The sequence below is a fragment of the Sciurus vulgaris genome, assembly GCF_902686455.1.
Source record: "Sciurus vulgaris genome assembly, chromosome: 2".
Classification (NCBI taxonomy): Eukaryota; Metazoa; Chordata; class Mammalia; order Rodentia; family Sciuridae; genus Sciurus; species Sciurus vulgaris.
In genome coordinates this window covers 69,546,832-69,571,262 of record NC_136462.1, presented here as the reverse complement: position 1 = coordinate 69,571,262, position 24,431 = coordinate 69,546,832, and positions in this window count along the sequence as shown.

The following is a 24,431-nucleotide window of genomic DNA, read 5'->3' as shown; positions in this document are numbered from 1 at the left end:
TGGTACTTTGATACCTCCTGCATCACTCTTCCTGCCCAGGATTGTTTTGGCCATTCTTGGTCTTTTGTTCTTCCAGATGAATTTCATGATTGCTTTTAATTTTTGAAATTTCTATAAAGTCAATATTTAGTCAGCATTTCTCTCCTGCAGGTAAGAAAAGAATTTCTTAATTCTTCTTTTTCCCCCCAAACCACTGCTTTATACATTTTCTTATTGCTGTCTAGGGTTTTTATTTCAACCCTTTATTTAAAAAGTCACAAACAGCTATTTTTATAGTTAAGAATTAAATATGCTACTATTATTTTTTTCTAATTTCTATGCTTATTGTCCTCTGAATTCTTTCTTGCTAAAGTACATTCTTCAGGGTTTTTTTTTTTTCCCCTTGAGAATCTATGCATGGTAAATGTTTTTTACTTCTTATACCTGAATAGCTGGGTATATGATTCAGAGTGGATACTAGTTTTCTCTGGTATGTGGAAGATACTGTCTCTACATGGAGGTCCAAGGAGATCTCCCAGAGTGGAGGAGAGCTCTACTCAGACTTTCCTGGCTTTTGGACACACATTGCAGAAAAAAAGAATTTAAGGATGTGTCAGGTATGAGTAACAGAACAAGAGATTTATTATAAAGGGACGGTACACACTCAAGAACGGGAGTGCTGGGGAACTCAGAGCAGGAGAGAGAGAGAGGAAAGGAGGGAGAGGTTCTGCCATTTTAGTCTAGGATTCTAATATTTATAGAGAAGTTGGGGGCCAGAGTAGAGGTAGACTCAGGACAGAGTTATACAGTCTGTCACCAATAGTTTCCTTGCACTTGAGCAGTGCCTTCCTATGTTTTAATTCTCCTTAGTTCTCCAGATACCTTGTGGTTATCTTGCAGATATTTTTGCTTTTTCATCACTAGTCAGCAAGCTACAGTCAAGGACTGCGACTGGTTTGCTTGCAAGTGGTTTGTTTTGCCTTTCAAGGGTTCATGGGCATTTCCCTTTTGAGACACAGTGCTCTCCATGCCCCTGAATTCCTCTTAATACTACTCTAATTTCTTTTGGAATTAATTGTTGCTGATGACAAATCTCTTGTCAGTCTAATTGCCATTCCTTTGTAGGAATCTGTCTTTTCTCTCCAGTAGCTTTTACAGTGTTCTGTAGTTTGACAACACACTGTGTTGTGGATTTATTTTTATTGATTTATCTTGCCTTTCAGAATTCATTTGCAAACTGTGTACTCACATTTCTTTAAATCTTGAAAATTATTAGGCACAGAACCTTTGAATATTGCTTCTCTTCCATTCTCTCTCTGTTATTATGGGACTGATTTAGTTGTATTTTGAAACTTCTCAATAAAGTCTTTGTGTCTCTGAACTTTCATAATTTTTTTCCTTCCTAGTAGTATGTGCATAATTTTTCAATTTCCTAATCTTTTTTAAAGTGTGACTAGAGGTGATCTCTTATCTATTATTGTTTTTAGCTTTTGTATTTTTCTTTTATTATATCTTGCATCTGCCTGCTCTGATTTCATTTGTTCTTGTTTTTGTTTCACTTTTAAAATGAATATTATTCCTTCCTGTACCTCTGTGAGGATCCTGAAAATACATACACCCTTTTTAGATTACTATTTCTATTGCATTTGTAATATCAACTGACATTTATTGCTCGCTTTTCTTCCTTGATTCTCTATCTTCACTTATCCTTCTCTGAATGGTCATCTCTACTTCAAGCCCCCAGAAGCCACACATCAGAGTTGAATATTACATAGGTTGTAGGGACTCTTGTCATCTGTAAAACTGAATATGTTACAGGCCCAGATTTTGCATTTGTGGGCAGCTTACTCAGGCTTCTGCTCAGGACATCTTGATTGGTCAGATCAGTTTCCTCCTGTCTCCCTAGGTTTGCAGTTCACAGGAGACTCAGCCTCAGGCAGCAGCAGCAGTAGCTCTTCTGCCATAGTGGGATAGATGGGGGACCCTGGTCTAGTCCTGATTTCCCACAATGAACCTGGCTCAGGGTACCCACTATGTGTAGGATTCCCATGAATTCATGAAGGCTGAAATTTGCTGGGTCCAAGGAGATTATTATCTTGCTTTTCAGCTTATATTTTAAACATATTTTGACATATTTTATATTTGTGTTTGGTGCTTTGCTGGGAGGGGTGTGATCCCATTCCTCTTATTTCAAGAACTAATCCATCCTGATAAGAGAGCTTTCTCTGTTCTTATTGATTCCTTAATTGGTAACCATGTTGCTCTGCCCGTTACTCACAACTCATATCACTATTGGATCCCAATATATGACCAGAGCAAGCAAGCCTGAGTTGTTCTTGATAATTTTCTTTAGAGACAGATGATGGTGATTGAGCCTGATAATGGGAGTGTGTTGAGTTTCAGTAGCTGTGCCACAGTGTGATTAGGATATGGCTGGTATGTGTGAGTTCTGGCAGGGCCATTGTATTCCCTCTACCCCTATTCCTTCAAACACTCTCTGTTTTCTGCTTTCCTGGCTTGTCCTGGTGCCCTAGTGCACAGAGAGGCATGAGAAAAAAGTGTTTGGTCAGACTTACCCAAACATGACACCTACTGTTTTTTCTAGCACACTGCTTTCAACTTGTTATTTTTTGTTTCTGAGCTATGGAATAGGGTAGTCTGTGTGATGTGTGTTATGCATAGTTCCTAAGCACAGGGACCTGTGGGGCCTGAAATCTAGCCTATGTTCCACCTAACCCTTGTACCCATGGTTCTGTGTCCATCCAGAGTGAGGGCCCTCTAATTTACACAAAAAGATCAATTAGACTGGGGAAGCCATACAAGAACATTCCTACAATCTTTTTCCAGGTATTGAATCCTATACTGGGGATGCTTTCCCACTGGGTTATGGTGAAGGCAGGGATAGAGACTAGCACCAAGTTGTCATGCCAACCTACTGGCTGCTATAAGAAGCATCAGAGGCTGGACTTCCTTTTTTATTTCAGTGTACATAGAACTGGCAGGTGAGGTGCCAGTTTCCTCTTTTAGCTTAATTATAACTCAGTAATTCTCTTCAGCTAATGACACCCTAAAACTGCCAAGTGGCCAAATAAGCTCCCAGTCTTTATTCCCTACATTAGCCAGTTTTTTGTGTGTAGTGACAATGATACTTTGGACTTGGATCTAATTCCTGCCTCTCTCTCTGAACAGTTGTGCAGCAACTAATGCTGGCCATAAAACTAATAGAAATTGATCGCAGGGAAGAAATTGCTGGAAATCCAGGCTCTAGTATAAGTAAAGTCATGGTGAATATCACCTCGCAGTGCTTAGTTAAACCTCAGTATTGAGTAATATTATAGCCTGATTCATTCTCAAGGGACCTTTCTGCACTAGTGATTAAAATAGTATAAAAGCATGTGGTTTCCAGAACCAAATGCATTTTTGTTTTTGCTTTGTTTTTGCACTGATCTTTAGCATTCTTGCTACTTTTTCTAATTGCCAGAACTTGACAGAAATTCCTTCAGGGAAATTTAGGATAGATGACAGAAGGAGAGGCTTATTTCTAATTAGGAGGATAGAGAAAGTTCGAGAAAGAAAACGAAGGAAAAGGGAACAATCTCAATCAATCCAAAGGTTTCTTGTGGTCTGAGTTGGAAGATAAGATCAAGAATGCCTGTGGTCTTCTAGCTCATTTGTGGAAACTAAGAAGTCAATTTTGTAGAACATAATGGAACCATGCTCGTTAGAGACTAGGAGAGGCAGGAGGAGTGGGTTGGAAAAAAATTCAGTAAGAGGCACCAAACAAAATGGAAGGTGATTCTTTAGCACAATAGGACAAACATATGTTAAAAAAGTCTATGATGTATTTCAAAAATGGCTAGAAGAATATGAAATTCCAAACAAAATGGTTCGTGTTTGAAGAGATGGAAATGCTTATTATCCTGATTTAGTTATTATACATTGTATACATGTATTGAATTACCATAACGTACTTTGTGAAGACTTAACAACTATTATGTCTCAATAAAAAATTAAATTGCACTATAATCGATTAAAAAAAAAAGAATGACTGTGATCAGCTCTCAGGGACTGGAAGATAGGATTCAATGACAAATTCAATGAGAATTTGTCTTATAGCTGGTGTGGGGAAGGGACAAGTTAGACTAGCAAGCCTAAGATTTAGAATTGTGGAAGCTTTTGACAAACTTCTCTTTGAGGAAGCATTTTGTTAGTCTAGATAGAGTTTACTAGTGATGGGGGGGTGGGTGCAGCCTTCAAGCAGAATAGTTCTCATGTAGGAAACTGTTTTCACTCATCACTGAGAGGATTTGAAAGTCTATATATGACCTCCGTGATTGCAATAAGGAAAATATCAACTATGGACCCTTGAATACAATAGCATAGCATGAAATTAATTTCCTAGAGAACAAGGTGATCATGGACCCAGATAATAATTTGCCAAATTATTTATAAAACTGAATCAGATGCCTGTTTCTACTCAGATCACAGAAATCAAAGGTAGTTATATGAATTCCATTTGGTACCGTGGGAGAGATGTTGGAATTACACAAGAACTAGGGAGCAGAGGGTATATTTCTTATGACTGCTGCATATAGGAAGCAGTAGGAAGAAGTTTATAGGTGGATTACAGATGCTATAATGGGAGTGGAATGAGACCCACCAGTAAATAAGGTTTTCATGAGTATGGCCATTTGGGATACTGAAAAGCCAGATCTGGAGAACTTTCCCATATTGTACCCATGGTTTATTCCATATTGGTTTGTTTCTATTTTGTACTTAGGGATGCATTCTTTCTTTTTCTACTATTACCATTTTACCACCTGATCTCAGTAGTCCTCTGTCATCATCAAAAGAGCTTCTACAATCTTCCTTCTTTGAGACATCTTTTCCATCCACTGGGGAAAAAACAGAGTTATTATATGTGCTGTGTTTTGTGTACTTCACATGCATCATCTATTTCATTCCATGGGGTAGTATTATGAGGTTTCTTTCAGGAAATTTCTAGTGTTCACAGTTCCTGGACCTGACTATGTTAAGGGTGTTTCCATCTCAAAAGAACAAGATTCTAACAAATTGTGACTACCATTTTTAAACCAGGTTGATGAGTGTTGCTGTAGAAGATCCTGCAGGACCTTTACTCATTAATGGAAAATAAATAACACATGCTTTTCCTAGGATCTTTTAAATATAAAATATATATCAGGTTTGAATCAATGAGTGTCAGTAGCATATCAGGGAATCTTGACCTTTTCTAGGCAGGTATAATGAAGTAACATTTCTTGCCAAGGAGAAGGAGGGATTGAATCGATTGAATATATACTGGTTCAAGAGAATCATGGAATGCTGATAAACCTGAGCCAGTTAAATTGTAGCAAACTTGATTATTCAGACTCTTTTTTTAGCTTACAGTGGACCCTTTGATCTCAGGTATTTGGTTGTGCTGAGAGCTCATACTCAAGGTATAGCTAAGCATGGTGAGCAAAGACAGTTTTTGTTACCAGAAATCAACTCAATGGAGTTATGTAATTCAAAGCAATCAGATCTGGGGAAAGATGGGGGCTGTGAGAGTGGATCAAGATCCATAGGTGATGAGAGTGGACCATCTTCCCTGTCAGGCTGATAGGAGAAAGAAATTCTCCTTGATCAAATATTTAGTGATGGATAGAGCCACAGCAAACAAACCCCTGAGTGTGCAAATAAGAAACTGAAGCTCTAAGGGTTTTGCCTAAATCAATACGGATAGGAACAGTAAGAGTGGGTGGGATTCCAATTCATATCTTCAAAGTCTAACTTTATGTCTATGTGGAGTTGAATTTTTATTTTTATTTTTCAAAGATCTTTAATTCAGTCCTGCAATCAATAGGGCCAAATCAGTCTCTTCCTTCCTTTTATCAAGGAAGAGACCCTAGGTCTACTTGTACTTTCCTTATTAATAGTGATGCCAAAAATGATACCAAATGCTCACAAGTTTACACTTCAGATAATAAACTCCCACTTATCTGAGTTAAAAAATTTTACATAAAAATTAAAATATAAAAGATACCAAATCCTAAACAAATAATGGATTTAGTTCTTACTACTTTTCCTTTCTCTTCTTACTTCTCTTTATTTTTGTGTTGGCTTTGGTCTTCCTGGAGTGAGTGATGATTTGTCTTGAACAAAATAAGGTTTGTTCTTGAACCCAGCTGGTGTAAACTATAAGCTAAATAAGTGGAAATAGATAAAATCCGAGGAATAAATCAGTCTTCTTATATAAAAACCAAGCATATAATTTAATCCTTCCTTTCTGGTAAGTAAGAAAAAATCCAAAGGGCTGAAAGTCTATCTTCTTGCCCACATGTAGAACCTCCCTCAAGCTATTTGTTCATTATTCATTTGAGGCATGATAGGGTTTTCTTTCTCCCTTGCTTCCTTCTCTTCATTATCACTCATTCTCGGAAGGGGTTTTTGATAAGTTGGAGAAAAAATATGGAGACTGTGTCAGCACAATAGTGTATTAAAGCCATACTATGAAAGATGGCAAATATTAGTAGAGTCAGGAAAAGCAGTGTTATGGGTGGTATCCCTCTAAGACTCTGAAGGACTTCAAAGTTGATTTGTATTCCTGTCCCCCAGGGATAGTGCCAGGACACTTGGGAGGAGAGACAGGAATAAAAGAAATAATGAAGATATGAGGGAGGAAAAACTAAAGGAGACCAGAGAGAAAAGGACTTCCCAAAGTTCGCCTATAAGTCCTTATAGGCTCCATAAGGACTGAGGAGTAAATTGATGGGAAAAATACAATTCTCCATCTAATCAATAGAAGACCATTCATTTTGATGATAAAACTAAAGTAAAATTCAATTTACTATCTATACTGATACCCATTTGCAAATGCAAAGGGCATTATGCCTTATGTTGATACAAAGTTATGGGATTGTTGGGCAAATCTGGACTTAACCTATATATTCTCTGGACATCTTAGATATAAGTAAGAGGTTATACCTTCACTCATTCAAATCACAGTTATTAAGCACTGATATGCCTGTTACTGTATTAGATGCTGAGGATACATAACTGACCCCTTCTCTTTTTGTACAAGATGAGCTGTTTTTTCCTTGACCTAGACTTTATTTATTTAAAAAAAATTATTTGTTCTTTTTAGATATACATGACAGTAGAGTATATTTTGACATATTATCTATACACATTCTTGTGGTTGTACATGATGTGGAGTTACACTGGTCGTGTATTCATATATTAACTTAGGAAAGTTATGTCTGATTCATCCTACTATCTTTCTTACCTAGACTTTAATAACACTGGAGATCAAGGTACAACCTTCATAGTCTAGTTCACCAATTGTGATGCTTCTTACAAGGGCTTATGTGTATATGACTCTACCTGATCCTGCCTGCACAATGGTGACTGCACATTCTGAAGCATGATGAGTCATAGCAGTGTGATTTCCTTCTGCTTCTTTCCTGCATATATTGCTTTTAATCAAATGAATGCCTAATCCTGTAGCAAATCTTATTGAGCTCTTTGCCCTTCCCCATTCCATTTGTTACATGTCTCATTCACTAACCCCCAAGTAGCATAAACTATGATTTCTTTTGATATTTTTCCTCAGACTTAATTTTTCTTTATGTGTTTGATGTATTTCAGAAATAAGCCTGGAATCAAGATTTGCAATCAAACTGAAGTGGATCTGACGGAGGATTTTCAGTTTCTTGTTACTTTCAAATGATCCACTTCTTTCATAGCAAAACCTCCTTTTTTTTTTTTTTTTTTTTTTTTTTTTTTTTTTTTTTGGTGGTGGTGCTGGGGATTAAACCTTGTGCTTGCAAGGCAAGCACTCTACCAACTGAGCTATATCTTCAGCCCATGCCTCCTATTTTTCTTAATGTAGTATACTCAGGAGGTCTGCAGTTGATTTTGCAGACCTTCCTGCTAGGACCACAGCTACTCTTTCCCCAGGGTGTAAAATACTGATAGAAACTTGTCAGTTATAATGGCATGCCTTTGAATCAGTAGGTCTATTTCCCTCCCAGTCTTCTTATAGAATCCACGTATGATCCTACCAGTGAATTGATCATGATTTTGCCTCAGTTGACCTTTCTGATCCTTTTGATCTATTGGATAGTTTATTGTCTTAATAACCAAATCATTCTTATACTTCAAAACCAATTCAATTTGAAAATAGGCCTCAGGGCTTCTGTCTAGGAAATAGAAGAAGAGTCAGTACAGTCTTCCCCAAGATACATATTTCTGTTTATTGTAGTTTCTCTCTTTGGCAGGTATGATAGGTTTTATTCTGGAAGAACGAAAAACATTTAAAAGGTATTGATGGTGTGGCAAGCTCTAAATTTGGTTCTCTTTTAGCATTCATAATCCCAGATACTTGGATTCTTTCCCTCTTTTGTTTTATTTATTTATGTTGGTGTCTGTTTCCCACCTTTTAAAGGTTCTTTGGAGAGGGTTTTTGTGTCTTTGTCATTTTTTAAGCCATCCCTCACCCTGGTGTTCATTCCATTATTTTCTAAAGAGAAGGTAATTGGTAATGGTTTTTGGACTCAGTAAATATCTTTGGCCTATAAATCCATAGTTCCCTTATTTGATGCTTGCTCTATACTGAAAGACTCACTGAAAGGTTCTTAGTTAGAATGTAGCATAACCATCTTGAGTATTTTTACTCAAATGTCCTTTGAGTAATAAGTCCATGCCAAGGGTGTAGAAAATAGAACAATCACCCTGTCTGTAGTTCTACAGAGAGATTTTGCTACCCTAGACATAGAATACAGACAAAACAGAATTGATGAAACATTGAGACTTTTCACTTTTCTGCTTACTGCTATAGTGACTTAACATACATACCCACTTTGCAAGTGGATGGAAAAAAAGGTATCTTAGTTCTAGAAACACTCAGCTAAATAGGAACTGGGGCCTGCGTTAAAAGGAGTATCTAGAATCCTTAGTTGGCTCCTTAACCAAATTAATCTAGTATGTTTCCTATCTTGAACTGGACAAGAATCAGTCAAGCCTAAACAACAAAAGTGATTAAGACAGATGAAATGGCCACTTGTTTATCTGTATCCTATTTTGAATGATTTAGCATTTCAACCCAGCTGCACCATGTTCTCTATCCTACTTGAATCTTTCATGTTGCTTCTATTAGTAGTTATCAGACTTTTGGTCTTTCAGGGATTATTATGCTTCATAACTACCTCTTAGTAAAACTGTTTGCCATGGATTGTGTTTGTGATGCATAATCCAAATTTACACTTTACTGTTGGGGGAATAGTAGTGTGCGAATTGGCCACAATGTGCAGATAAAGAAAGTTCAGGCATTAAGGAACTTTAAATGAGTTTCCAAGTTGAGAAGGATATAAAAATGTATTTTAGGCTTTTCTGGAAAGTAGAACCCCTCTCGTTCAGGGGGTTGGTGGTGAGAAACTTCAGATATTATCTACTAGTTATGTACTGAAAGCCATAGTTAGTAGGCAAAAAGATGTCATGTAGGCCAGCTGTGTGTGAGCACACAGTGTTCCTGGATTAAACCTGTCTCCAGTCACCAAATAGATGCTTCTGCCCTCTGATGCCATCAGCTGGTCAGAATCTTGAAGGAGAGACTGTTTATCATTTGTTGGCCCAGAGAGGATGCATTTTGAAATTCTAATAACATTAAGTCTTCTTAGAAGGCTACCTACCTACCAAGAAGGAGGAACTAGGAGGAAGGAGGAAAAGTAGGAAAAATCCCACCAAGATTTGTGTCTCCATTATCAAGGACATTTCTGAGTCACTGAATATTGTCTTTGGATTACAGATAGTTACTCTTTGCCTAGTTCCATTCATTTTCTGTGTGTGTGTGTGTGTGTTTGTGTGTGTGTGACCAGGAGCAGTCTAGAAATACTGGCTAATAAATTTCTTCTGCTTAGCCCTTCTCTCTGCCTCCTTTCCTGGGCTCCATAATTTTAAACTTAAAAACTATATGCAGACCTGATTGATACAACATAGCTAATTCATACAGGGTTTCTGGTTCCTGGGCATTGGCTCTAATTGTAGTACATGAAGCAACAGCTAAGAAAGTCAACAGAAACTTCAGGTTTTCTAAAGCAGGCATAATTGGTGGGTCTATGGTGGAAAGCATGTTGGAAGAGTAGATATTAGGAGGAGAAATACAGGTCATGGATTGGTAGAGAAGGGCATGAAATACCTAGTAAAACTGTATGTAGGCACAAGCCAGTGGTGTCAGGAACAAGTTTCTTAGTGTGACTTGAACTGTTTTAGGAACTTGCATGAACTATGTATTACACCTTAAATCTCTTTGCAGCTACCAAAGTTGTGTTTTACTTATGGTGAACACTCAATAAATAATTAATTTAGGGCTGGGGAGATAGCTCATCTGGTAGAGTGCTTGCCTCGCAAGCACAAGGCCCTGAGTTTGATCCCTGGTACCGCAAAAAAAAAAAGAAAAAAAAATCAATTTAATTGAGTTTTCTGAAGGTAAGAATAAAGTTGCCCTGGTATTTTTTGGCCCCATTTTTTAGAGTTAGCCCCCTTCTTTACAATTTTGTGATCCTAAGAAGGCCAAGAGGCAAGAGAAGAAGCAGCAAATGGGAGAATCTAAAAGAGGTTCAGTGTGGCTGAAGCATGGAATGTGAAGGACTTCTGGTAAAAGATGAGGTTGGAGAGTTATAAATAGAGACCAAGTTAAACAGGGTTTCTTTAGAGCATTTGTACTTCATCGTAAAACACAGTAGAACTACAGAGGGGTTTTTAGTGAGTGTAATATGTTTAGGTTTAGATATACACATTAGAAAGATCACTGGGAGCAACATAAAGAATGGATTGAAAGAGCTCAAGTAGGGACAAAGGAATCAGTTGGGAGACTGTCATTTTTGGGAAATGATGATTTGGGGCCATATTAGGCAATGAGAGTGGAGAAAAGTGGATGGGTTTCAGAGGGAATTGACAGCTCTTTGTTGGTTGGATGTGAGGGACCTTGGGTAAAGACAAGCAAAGAGTGAAGGCAGTGATGGAAAGTGGTGCCATCAAAAAGACAGGAAATATAGAAAGAGAAAAGGGTGCGGGAGGTGATAGAGATGATGAGTTCAGTTCTCACATTAAGTTTGAGAAGCTTATGGGACATCCTAGGAATGTGTAGTTGGCAATTGAATGAATGGGTCTGAAGTTCTGAAGAGAGCTCTCAAATGAAATACAGATTTGAGTATTTATGAGGTAGGTATGGAAGTAGGTGAATTTTTTTTTTTTTTGAAGGGAATACCAACACTTAAGGGATTGACTGAGGGAGAGTGTCATATAAAGAAACCTAACCATGAATCATCAGAGAGGTAGGAAGCACACACAGAGATGTGCTTGGGGAAGAGAGAATTTGAAGAAAGGGAGAACGGTCTAACTTCCTCACTTTTAAGTTATCCAATTGCTAGGTTCCTAAATTTTTCAGATTACTTGTGATCAATCAGTTTTAGAATAGGGAAAAGAAAAGAATAAGAAAGCATGTCCAACAAGTACTATGTGAATTACATAGCCCAAGGTCATTGTTCTATTTTATTTAAACACATCTATGTTCTGCTCCCTCTGAGGATTTTACCTATTGCTAAAGAGAAAGAGAAGAAATCCTCTTTATGCACTGTACAACTACACTAATAGTAGCCAGCAGGGAAATTGACCTATGAAAATTCTGAGTACAATAAAGTAAGCACATTTTTAAAAAAGTTATGTTTTTTGGCTATGGTCTAATGTGGGATGATTGGTGAAAATGGAATTGAAGAGTGATAGGAAATATTATGGAAGGTAGCACATAGTTTTTTGGCCTTAGCAAGTGCAATGGACTATTATCTGTTCCCAGAGGGAAAGTAGGAACCTTGATATACATTTCAAATATTCTGACAATGAAGTAATGGGGGCTGCTTTTACTTTTTACCAGCAGATTCTTCTTTGGGTGATTAGGTCAACTATTTCAAGCTTGTTTAGAGGGCTACCTAAGGGTGTAGTGCCAGAAACATCACGACATCTATATTCAGCCCTGTTACAAGCAGTGGGTGCTGAAAAAGGCATGCTATAAGAGGCTGCAAGTGGGTGCTGTAACATCAGGGCCTGCTTTTCCTGAAGTGGAAAGAGAGTGAATCTAAGGTCTCAAGAAGGTGCACTTTCCCAAAACATCCCACTCCCCAGGTTGCTGATTAAGAGCTGATGAATCACATTTAGATTCCCCACCACCCCCACCTCTTTCCTAACAACACAAAATTTGAGTCAAGCTTGAACCTTGCTGAGAAAACAGATTTGCTCTTTTTAGTCTTACAAGCACTGGAAATTTAAAGACAGATTCTGTAGGAAGGCAGATTCTTAGTTACCTCTTCTCCAAGCTGTTGCAGAAATTTCAGAGCTCTGCTTACCAAAATACTTTTATGGAGCTCAGAAGTTTTGGGGTGTGAGGTGGAGGAATGTATAAACTTGGCTGACTTACTCCCCTCTTTGAGCCTGTTTTTCCCTTGACGAAGGGTCTGAATTAGGAGATTCTTGTTTCTGCCTGTGTCCCTACAAACTGGCACCTTTCCTGGTAAGCTCATCTGGCTTGAGTGAGGCTCTATATCTGGACGAGGCAAGTCACAATATGTCAGTCTGCAGAGAGGAATCTTGTTTGCAGTGGGAACTTCATAGGAAGAGGTTGCTAAATTGAAATTGCACATATCCTTCTGGAATGGGAGGATGACATGGACCCTAGTTGTTCCAGGGGTCTAGAAATGAGAATGATTTGATTCTGTCTGGCCTTGCCAGTGCTTGCTAGATACCCTGACCTAGTTAGTTTGTGTTTACCTATGTGAAAAGGCTTCAGATTTAGAGAAAGGACATCAGAGGTAGACAAACCTGAAAAACCTAGCTCTATTATTTGGTTGTTGCTGGACTTGGTGTATCTCATTTCCTTTATCTGTTAAATGAAGATACCTCACAGGACAGTAGGAAGATTAAGTGAGATAATACATATACAATAGCAGTGCAGATTATGGCATTATGAGTGGTTTACCTTCCACCATCTGTAGTCCTTTCCTTTGCTTACATTTGCTTGCACATCATTCCCTACTTGGAACTCATATTTAGCACTCAGTGAGGTCCTCCTATCTATCTCCGTGCTTGAGTCCTCCTGGTATTCTGGTACGCAGTACCTGGCCTCACATTCTCAAAACTGCCTTATTATATTGTTTTACTGATTTTGCCCATTTATATTATTGGTCTCTGAGGGCAGGGACCCATCAAATACTGGTTATTTGTCTGCAATAGCTGGTATGATATTAGATGCACAAGTAGGGGCCTAACCAATATTTGAATGAATGAATATAGGAAGAACTCAGATACGTGGGGGAGAGGGGTAAGAAAAGCAGTGGTTATAGCCTCAATAGATGCTTAAACCAGTCAGGGTTTGAATCCTAGTGCTGTCCATTAAAAGCTCAGCAATTCTAACAGAGTTGCTGGACCTCTCTGTTTCTCAGATTTTTTTTTTTTTTTTCATTTTTATAATGGCAGTGGTGAAAATAGTACCTCTCTCCTAGGATTTCTGTGAAGAGTAAATAAGTTAGTATTTGAAGAGTGTTTAGACCACTGCCTAGCATGTGCTGCTGTATAAGAACCCACCATTCTTATTTTAAGGAGCACTGGGCTTAAGATCAAACAAACCTGAGTTCAAAGCCTGCTGTACTGCATGCTTTATCATGTGACCTTGGACAGAAAGTAGCTCCAGCTTCCTTCTCTGTAAAATAGAGATAATATGCCTACTTTAAAAATTATTGTGAAGGTGAAATTGAAATTAGTGCCTCAAACATTGTACATACTTGGTAACTAATGGCTACTAAAGCCTCCTTTAATGTCCCAGGAGTAAGAGTTTGATGGTGACTGCATGAAGAATTATTGAGGTAGCCCAGATCCCACTTAGGAAACTGAAAACCTGCAACTTACTCTGACTGGAAAGGGGTGAAAAAAAGACTCAAATCTTGGAGGTTCTGAGTACACTGCAGGAAGGGATGGAGCATTTACCCTGTGCTGGTAGCTAACCTTATCACCAAAGTCCTGACAAAATTAGATCATTAAAAATACATTTGAAAATAGCTAGGTACTTTTGTCTGTGTGAAATTCGAACACAGGTCCATGGATGTCACCTTTCTTCACATCTCTCATTATGTAAGGTATTTCTTATCATTTGTATGCCAACTGTATTACTGTCTTGGTGATGTTGCAGGTGTGGCTAAGTGGAGATTCTCCATCCTCTGCTGGCTAAGTGGGTCTGTGAATCTTGGTTTCAGAGAAGGTGAAATTTGCCAGAGCACAATTTGTACTGCTCTTCTTCTGAAGCTGCATTGGGATTCAGAGTCTTGATTTCTATGGTTCCCACTATTGATTCTCATTGCCAAGATCTGATTTGGCCCTGAGTGATGTTGTACGCCTGTCAGCAGTGAGGGACTAACTACTTTCCACTGTTCAGGGCAGAGATATTTGAGAGGATGGTTTGACTTAGAAACCACTAGGCCCATCAATCTTGCAGGGAGGTGTGGGAAAATAAGAGAAAACAGGGGAAGGCTTGCAAGTCTTGGCTCTAATGGCTTCTTCCCCAGTGGAACTTTTTGCTGAGTTTGCACAAGACTGGAGATTTGAACCTCTCCTTCACTATCATCTGGATCTGCATTTAGACCTTTCATGTTTCAAGCTTCTCACACCCCTTCTTTTCTTTTCTCTGTACTATTACTGCTTCTTTGTTTGAACTTAATGTTAAATTCTGCAATGCAATCAATGTTTTGATAACGAGATGTATTAGATTTCTACCTCAGAGTTACAGATTTGCTATATATTTGTGATATAATCTCGCAAAAATTTTATGACTTTATTGATATATTGCAGATTTCCTCTGTTGATTTACAATGTCCCTGAAGATTTCTATATATGTCCCCTCTTAGCCTTCAGTAGGCTGAAGTCTTGGAGGAAGTTGATAATGCGGTGCTCCACAAGGAAGCTGCCTCTCTAGGAGTGGTGGCCTTCAGGTGGGGTATATTCCCTGCTAGTGGGCAGAGGTGCCTCCACTTGTTGACCAATGGTCATCCAAAGGGGACCTAGGCTGTGGGCTGAGGCAAGGCCTGTTTGGGCCTGTGTCTCTGGTTTTACCGTCCTTGTGGGGAAACCTCACCAGGCAGGGAAGACTCACCCAGTGGGGAGGTCTCGCTGGTCAGTTTCCTCCTAGAGGTTCCCCTCAATTTACAGCTACTGCCTGGGCTGGGCTGCCTTCCTCTGCAAAGTTTCCAGGGGCCCGGCCCTACCTCCTGGGCCTGGGAGCCTCACCCTTCGCAGATGAATCTCCTTAGGCTGCCCCTCCTCAGAGAATTTGCCCACAGGCCTGGAACCTTCGCTCCGCCCTAAGCCTGTCTCTGTGCGGCTCTTCCACCCAGAAGCCTCCTAGATCCTGGGACCCTGCTCTGCACCTAATCGCCTGGCTGCGTGGCCCCTCCTCTGAGCAGCCACCTGTGGCCCCGAACAATCGCTCTGAGTCCCAGAGACCCGCCACAGGCCTCTTCCTCCAGACAGCCGCCCAGTATGCCGGTGCGGTCACTAGGAGTCCAAGAAACTCACTTCGTGCCTCCTCCTCCCACCAACCACCCGTAGCCCGGGGCAATCAATCACTCCGAGTCGAAGTGACCCTCCCCGTTCCTCCTCCTTCTCCAGATAACCCCCCGGGTGTTCAGGAGCAGTCCCTCTGAGTGGCTCTGAATCCACGTGACCCGCTGCACGGGTCCTCTGGGCACCGCCCGGAGCTCTGGTGCGGCCACTCAAGACCAAGCGTCCCACCACGCTTCTCCTCCAGGCAGCCCCCCTGTGTTCAGGAGCTGTCACTTTAAGACCAAACAACTCACCACTCGCCTTCTCCTCTGAGCAGCCGCCTGGAGCGCTAATGCAGTCACTGCGAGTCCAAAGGACCCGCCGCGCTCCTTCTCCTCCTTCTCCTACTCCTCCGGGCAGGCCCCGGGGTTCAGAAGTGGTCAGAGTCCAAACAGCTCGCCACGCAGCCCCTTCTCTGGCAACCGCCTGTAGCTCCGGTGTAGTCACCCGAATCCAAGCGGCCGCTCCTCTTCCTCCTCGTCCTCAGGGCAGGCCCCGGGGTTCAGAAGCGTCGTTCTGAGTCCAAACAGCTCGCCGCGCAGCTTCTCCTCTGGCAACCGCCTGCAGCTCTGGTGCAGTCTCTCCGAATCCAAGTGGCCACGCTCCTCTCCTCCTCCTCAGGGCAGGCCCCGGTGTCCTGAGTCCACACAGTTCTCCCCGCCACTCCTCTCCCGGGCAGCCGCCAGAGCCCCAGTGGCTGCTCCGAGTCCCAGCGCTGTGCCGAGCGGCCTCCTCTACGGCGCTCCCAGCTATCCGAGTTCACTGCTCCAGCGGGGGGAGGGGCGTCTCGCCGGCAGTTCTACTTCACAAAGTTTCCTGCGTTCCGGGACCCCCGTCCCATCCGGGATGCCCCCCCAGGGGGTGAGAGTCACCCGGCTACTTTGAGTTGGTCCCAAGCGTCCCAATATCTCCTCTCTTGAATCCTGAGTCCTGGAGCAACACGAAATGCAGCCACCCTCTAGGCCGCCATCTTGAAAACCCCTCCTCAAAGTTCTTTATCATCATAGTCTTATCTTTACTACCCAAGAGAGAGGACCATTATTAACTTCATTTTGCACAATAAAATTCAGATGTGAGGAAGTTTGAAGAAGGTGGTTATATTCAGGTGGTGGATACACCAATTAAATTGTACCCAACCTGGTTGTACACCTGAGGAGTTTTTAAAAAATACTGATCTCACTCCAGATCCCACTCCCAAGTCAATAAAGGTGATAATCCATTGAGTAGTGTCAGGAAAGGATATTTTAATCTTTCTAGGTGAATTTGAGGGGCAAACTTAGTTAAGACTTACTGCTTAATGTACTAAAGATGCAGCTCTTTTCATTTTTGCTGTTTGAATTAGGAAATCACATGAATATGTAAAATTTTTAAAAATGTAACTGATAATGTTAAATTAAAACTTGATTTCCACCCTTTTCAGATGAATCAGCATTTTGCATATGAAGGTTTCTGGACAAAAATAGCTATAATGATTTGTTTTTCTGTGTTTCATTTCAAAGAGTAGAACTTCAGGGTTCTAGGACTGGAAATGCTCACCTTCCTTTTTATCAGGACTTTAAGCCATGAATATATTGGTATTGGTGTTACCCATCTGTGTACTTTCTTTGGTGTGAGTTAATCTCAGTGAGTTTCCCCATGAGGTTGATTGAGCAGAGTGCTTCTAAGGGGCTATTCGGAGTTCCTTTTTTCAGAAACCTTTCCTAAACTATATGTCACAGTACATTTCCCAATACCCACCTCCTGATTGCTCCCTGGGTCCTTGTTACATAACGACAGAAGTCAGACTTGGTAATTGATAGAATATACCTTTTGGTTATGTGAGGGCAGAAATTATGTTAAGAGCCACTTTCCTATTACCTGTTCTGTTAAGCATGGTATATTCATTCTTTAACGCTTTGCCAGGAAATGCCAATCTAGTAGTTGATGTAAAAAAGTGCTGGGACTGGAAACTTCTCAAGTTTCATTTGAAAGTACGATACAGTTACAGCTGGGATTCTGCCCTTCCTAGGGATGGAGTTCAAAGCAAAAAGGGCACCATTCTGTGTAAGATTTGTTCTAGAATACACCTGCAGTGGAATACCCCTTGAAGTACTTTGGGATTCTTCAGGTTTTTGGTTCTACTAGGTTGCTTTTGGCCCCAGAGAGTTTAATCATTAGCATTTGTGAATTGTTGCTCATTAGCATTTGTGAGGAGTACCCAAATCATACCAACAAAGGATATGAAACTCTAATTTGGGGTTGGAGGATGAGCAGGATTGTTTTTCTTGGATTAACACCAAAATTATTTCCCTTGGTGCAGATCCATTCTTCTTTTTGTAAAGTTTAATGTTAGGTAAAGTCTCATTCAGTGAACTTTTTAAAAAATTATCTTAATTTTAATTTTATTAATCTTAATAAGTTTTAAAAGTTATCTTAAAAAATTCATAAACTGAGCAAAATTACTTTGTCATGGATGACTTGTTTTGAAATTTGAAAAGGCCTTTTGTAGTGTAATAGACCTTTCCCTGCCATGCTGGCTTACCAGTCATTCAAGCAAAGAGTTAAATGAAGCCAGGAGGCTTCTCTGGCAGCTTGTAAGCTAGAGGCTGACAGAGGCTGATATTCATTTGTTTGTATATAAAGCTTTCATGTCCTAAATCTTAGATATCACATACCAGAAAGATGATTGTAAAAAGCAGGAACAAGCTCAAGTGCTTTCTGGAGGTTCTTGTTGCATTTGATATGTCTAATTCTGCCAGATAGTGTTTGCCAGTTGGTTGTCTAAACAGAATTTCTCTGGTGACAAGTAAGGATTAATTATTCACATTCAGCAGTTATCTCCATGATAATTGTGTATGCTTATGTATCTAAATCAGTCTTATAATAAAACCATTAGTATGGTGATGTTTAGACATCTCTTTTTATTATACTGTGAGCTTCATCCTGAAATTGTGTGATTTGGTAAAGTGTAGTGTTCTTTGATGCTGAGAAACTGTGCAGAGGGCTTGTGCAAAGAGAGAGAGTCCCACCTAGAAATGTCTCCCAGGATCCTGAAGACTTTTGCTTCCCTTTTCTGTTTACAAGTGTATTGTGTCTGGAAATGGCAACAGCACCCCCTAGTGTGTTAGAGAGTGAGGATGGGCTCCTGATTAAATCAGTAAGGAGAGGTGTTCTGGCTTCTCAGAGTGCAGGGTATGGGAAATAGGCAGTTTGGCATTTATTAAACAGTATAGTTAAGTCTAAATATGCAATAGCAGCATGTCTTCTAGGTTTTGACAGCTGTGAAAGGAAGATAAAGACAGCAGGAAGGTAGGGTTTTAGATTACTTTACAAAGATGTGAGGGCTAAGTAGAAGGGAATCCAGAGGTCATGGGGGAGGAAGCTGTGCTGTGACCAATTTGCCTTTTTTCCAAAGAATCCAAAGCTTGGGCATGTGCACAGAAAAGAGGATGGATAGGGCCTGACCCCAAAGGCCTTTCACTGCTGACTGAGACTGGAGGCCTGCAATAGGGTGGGAGCCAATGCCTTTTTTGGTGTGTGTGTGTGTGTGTGTGTGTGTGTGTGTGTGTGTGTGTGTGTGTGTGTGTGTTTAAGGTGAAACTGAAATTCCAGGCTTAAAGGCTACTAAAGTGTTAATGATAGATATTCACCTGGTAACAGAATTTTGTTTAAAGGAAACAGACATTAACTGTAATGGAACAAATAGACATAAAGATGGATGATAGAGGGAAGGAAGAGGAATGCAAGTGTGAATGAAACAAGAGTCACTGCCCTCATGGAGCTCACATTTGTTATCATTGCTAAGGATCAGTTCAGACCTTGATGTTTATATTTTAAAAATGAGTTATTTATAGGAACAGTGTGATTTGAGGACAAGAAAAGTACCCATTGCTCAAAATTGTGCTCCCCCTGCCAGTCTTTCCTAAAATTTCTAAACCTAAATTCCTTGTTCATTAAAGAAGTAATAATAAAGCCAGTTATTTTGACCTCAAACTTTTTGTCTGGTGAAAATGAAAAGCCTGACATGACCTAGAGGGATGGGGACACTGTCAGGTGGAGTTATAACATTGGGACTGGCAAGCTGTGGCCTTGGGGGAGTTTGTTTTTCAGGGCCATGTCTCTTTTATCTTTAGAAATAGCTTTATTCATTCCTATTGGGTTCCTTTTATATCTACCATTCTATTTCATGTGGCACATGCCATTCAAGAAGGTGCTATGCATGGGGTACCCTTGGGATCCTGGATAATTGTTTGGGGGTAGAGACAGGACCAGATTGGACACCGAGAAAAAAGAAGATGAACATAGAGGAGGAACATGATTTGATAATCAAATTTAGGCTGTTTAAAAGATGTTACTAGGACATTTATTCCTGAATTCACTTTCTGACTAGAAATTGCCTGGAAGGGAGGGTAGTAATGTGGATAATGGTTGTTGCAGATTTTGGGGGAAGCACTTTTGTGGGTCAAATTAGTTTTTAAAATTATCTGCAAAGCTCATAATTTAGATTTGACCCCCCCCAAGGTCAGGTTAAGGTTGCTTAAGGAGGCACGTGATATTGATTTCCTTGTTCGTAGTATTTCCCCTTTAACTTTCCTGTTCAGGACAGAAACAGACACTCTAGGCTGATATTCTCAAATCCTCGAAAGTGACTGACCTATTTACTATTGTACCTGAAATATCCAACTAGAGGATATTTTAGGAAATACTTTTTCAGTTTAAAATATGAATTTGCTTTTGTGAATACAAACTCCAGTAGAGGGACATGTGAATGGTATTCTTGGTTGTTCTCTTCACCTATTGTGTATCTTTGGATACTGCATTACTTGTTTCCTTGGAAAGAGGCTATGTAAAATCCATAGATTTCTTTAGAGAAGACAATTCATGTCTATATCTTTATATTGTATATGTGAAGAAGATTAGCGAAGAACGATTAAGTTTAGATTAGATTTTTTTTTTTTAAGTGCAGGAGTTATTTGCCAGTTTTCTAACAGCTAGAAGATGTTGGTCCTGGTATTTGCAGTTTATTTTTATTTATTTTTTAACTTTGTGGTCCTCTTTGCAAAGTTTTTGCAGAGTTTCTGCCTCTCTGTGAAGACTAAAGTATTGTGTAAACAGGATTTCAGGATGGAATGTGGGTGGGTGTTTGTTTTGTTAATTTGAAAATTTCTTTCTACACATGTCTGATTTTTTTTTTTTTCTTGAATTTTGGAAATTGAACCCAGGGTATTTCCATGTATACGCATGCTGAATACATGCTCTATTTACTAAAGTATAACCCCTAGCCCTCACTGACTTTTAAAGAAGTAATACAAGGACAAACTGAGAGATAAAAACCTTGGGTGGCTTTGGAGTTTTTTATGTGTGTGTTCTGCCACCTGCTGGAAAAGGCTCACTAAGCTTGGAAAGCTGACTGGCAAAGTGGAGGAGGGTATGTGTTCTTGGCCCCTCTATCTCTTTTCCAGGGCCGGGCAGAGCATAGCAAAGTTCATAAAATGCTTTGATACCCTTGGTTTCCTTTTGGCTCTCCATAACTGGCAGCTAGAGTTATACCGCAGGGATTTTTTTTTTTTTTTTCCAACCTGCTGATTTTGGTCAACCACCTCAGTCCCAGGCTCCTTCGGGAACCTGCCTCTTGTATCATCCTTTGACCCCATTTCTCTGGGTACCCAATATGTTGACTGGGATTGACTTAAATTACTTTTCACTTGTTTAAAGTGAAAACAAACAAACAAAAAAAATACTAAGTCTAAAGCAGGGAGCAAAGTTACAGTCTTCATTGTGATGTCAGGATGAGAGGACCAACTGACCTATTTAGGAAAGGAATGTCCTTTTTCTTTCTGACATGATAGTCTTCCTATTTCTTAGTGTTAAAATTCCATTTTACAAAAAGATGCTAATAGATAAGAGTTGTCATTAAAAACATATATTTGCTTGTCAAAAGAAAAAGTTAGCAACTGTAATCAATTCTTTAATTCTTTTAAAATATTTTCCTATCTGTGAAATCCTAAAATTTGAGCATATGCAGTTTGCTACTCCCCATGGTCTCACCTTTCCTTTCATGTGACAACTTGAGCAAAAAGTGGGGTCAACAATCCTCAGTTGTAACTTCCATAATTTTTGCTGGAAAATTCTCTGTGGATTTTACTGTGATGTGACCCACATAGAAACACAAAAATAATAGTGTGGTGGAATGAGGATAATGTTTCCTAACTAACTGGGTCGCTGCTATATAGTTGAATTTTTGGTCTGTAGTAAATGCTTGGCCTGGTTTCACACCCCTTTGGGTCATTTTCTTCCTCTGGAGTTCTGGATGGAATGTGACCTTCCTGGCTGGATGGGTATGTGGAACTCCCATGGGACAGACTTAAGATTTTTGGCAGCCAGACCCTCAAGGCAACTGGGATAGGATGTGGAGGCCCAGCTTCCCTGTTTCTTGAAATTTCTCAGAGACATAAAATACTTTTGAAAGATTTTAAAATGGGTATATGACATTTTAATATTTGTGATTAGTTCAAAAAAATTCTAGTAATTGAGTAATGAAACTGACTTCTTTATTAAGGGGTATAATTATAGAAGAGTGTTTTTTTTTTTTTTTTTTTTCAAATGTTTTAAAACCTTAATTCACACAAAATTATAAAGAGTAAAGAAAAAACCTTATTGGGGCAGTTTTGGTGGTTGGCTTTATAGAATCTGAATTGAAAATTGTCAGTGTAGGAAACCCGAATTGAAATTTACTTTTGAGCAGATATTTAGTTAAAGTGAACAGATAGTTGTGAGTAGGTGGAGGCTGGGAAAATAAGTTTGTACTGAAGCCAGAGCACATGGTGTCTTCATTGGAAATAGATGTTCCCAAAGAATTATATTTTTGTATATTTATCTATCAATAACAACAGCTTCTGAGCAGCAAGGCTATTCATGATTGCAGGATGTGGGTTTCTTATGGACACCCACAGAGGTTGTGACCTAAAGCCATGCGAAGAAGGTGGAAAATCCTCCACAATAATTTCAGTGGGCCAGATTTTTAGAAATATGTCCAAGAAGTGATTTCATAAAACTTTGAAACTTGGCTAAAAACACTGGCAGATCTGTATCATCTGGTAAATATTTAGGAGTTTGTGTATATTATTATTCAGGAAAGGCAATAAACTGTAGAAAGATTTTTTTTTTTTTTACAAAAACAAAACACTGTGAGTTTGTTTACTTTTGAATTAGAACTTTTGTAAGAAAATGAGGTTTTTATTTTCCAGATGGGGAAAAAGTTCTTGTATTTGATAATATTGGGCCAATTTAATTCTCTTTCATTGAAGGTAACCAGATAGAAGTTTGCTGTAGTTTGCCTGTTAACTCAGCAAAGTCTTGTCATATGGAAGCTTCATTTTCCACTTTCTTTTTCTTAAAAAATTTCTTGCCCTAAAGAGCTTACAAGATTTCAACAATAACTCTATCTAAAAATCTCTGTGGGTGACTTAACAGTGACAGAAATGTGAATTCTATGTAGTAAAAGAAAGAAGACATGTATCAAGGCCATGTCCTGCTTTCCTTAAGTCATAGCTTTCTGTTATTGATACTGTCTTGTATTTCTTTCCCAATGGTGTTCACTACTGCTATTCAAATACCTAGTAAGTTAAATGAGTAATTATGCCTCTATTTTAAAACTTGGGAAACAGTTACAGATGAGGAATCACTTTCCTGTCTCCTTTTTCTGCAATCCATTATTCTAGTGGTAATAATGACCCCACAGATGTCAACAACTTACTATACGCTAAACACTGTACACGTAGTATTGTATTATTGTGTATGTGAAGTAGATATATTACATTAAAATTTTTTTGTTGTTTTGTTTTCAGATGAAGCTTCCAGAGATTTAAAAACCTGCTGGAATTTACATTGCTATTAAGTGGCAAGACTGGGAACTGACCTACTTTGATTTCATGACCTCTATTTGAAACCATTATGCTGTACATCTTTTCCAGTAATATGCTCTAGAGAAAACAGTTTTCCATATGCCAGATGAACTCAGCTGCCTGTTACTAAGATCCTAACCTGGCTACCCTCTTTCCATGTATAGCATTGAGAGAAGCAAGAAATTAATTTAGACCTCTCAGGGAAGGGTTCTAGAAAGGTCACAAGGGCCTGCTCTCTAGCGCAGAGTTGTCTGTCACTGGTAAGATCCCTCTCTAAGAGATTTTAAAATAACAACAGAGTTATAGTATATGAATATATTCCCTGAAGTCTTAATGAACAGCAGCTTGGCCATTGTTGAAGGCCTGGGCAGTCAAGCAGGAGGCCTCCAAATGGACATGGCTGCCCAGTGTAGAGGCAGGTGTCATCTCTTAGGCCTTATTCCCACCCTGACCTCTTTCCTTCTCTGTTGACTTGGACAGAGTTTCAAAGTTTTCTCACAAAAGTTCAAAAATAAAACTTTTGGCTTCCCAAATCAGATCGTCACTGGAGTTTGGCTGTCTCTCAGAAAAGACAGGCTGGGTTGGCCTGAACTCTCTCTCCTCCCTTAGCATTCCAGGAAATTGAAACTCCATTGAAGGACTTAAAAACCAACAGCTGTCTCTTTCAGACTAAAAAACTGAATGTACCAGATGCCATCTCCTGAGATGCCATTCAGACTGCCCAGCTTTCAACTCACTTATCTTTAGAACCTATCCCTTCTCTTTGAGACCAAAGACCTCTACAAATAAATTATATTTGGGTATAAAGCTTATTCTAAAAAGGGGGTGCTTTTAGACTGGCTGTTTTTGAATCTTAGTAACTTTCTATTATAACTTGGTTGATTATGAATTTTCTGGAAGGAATAAATTTGTAGAACATATTTATGGATC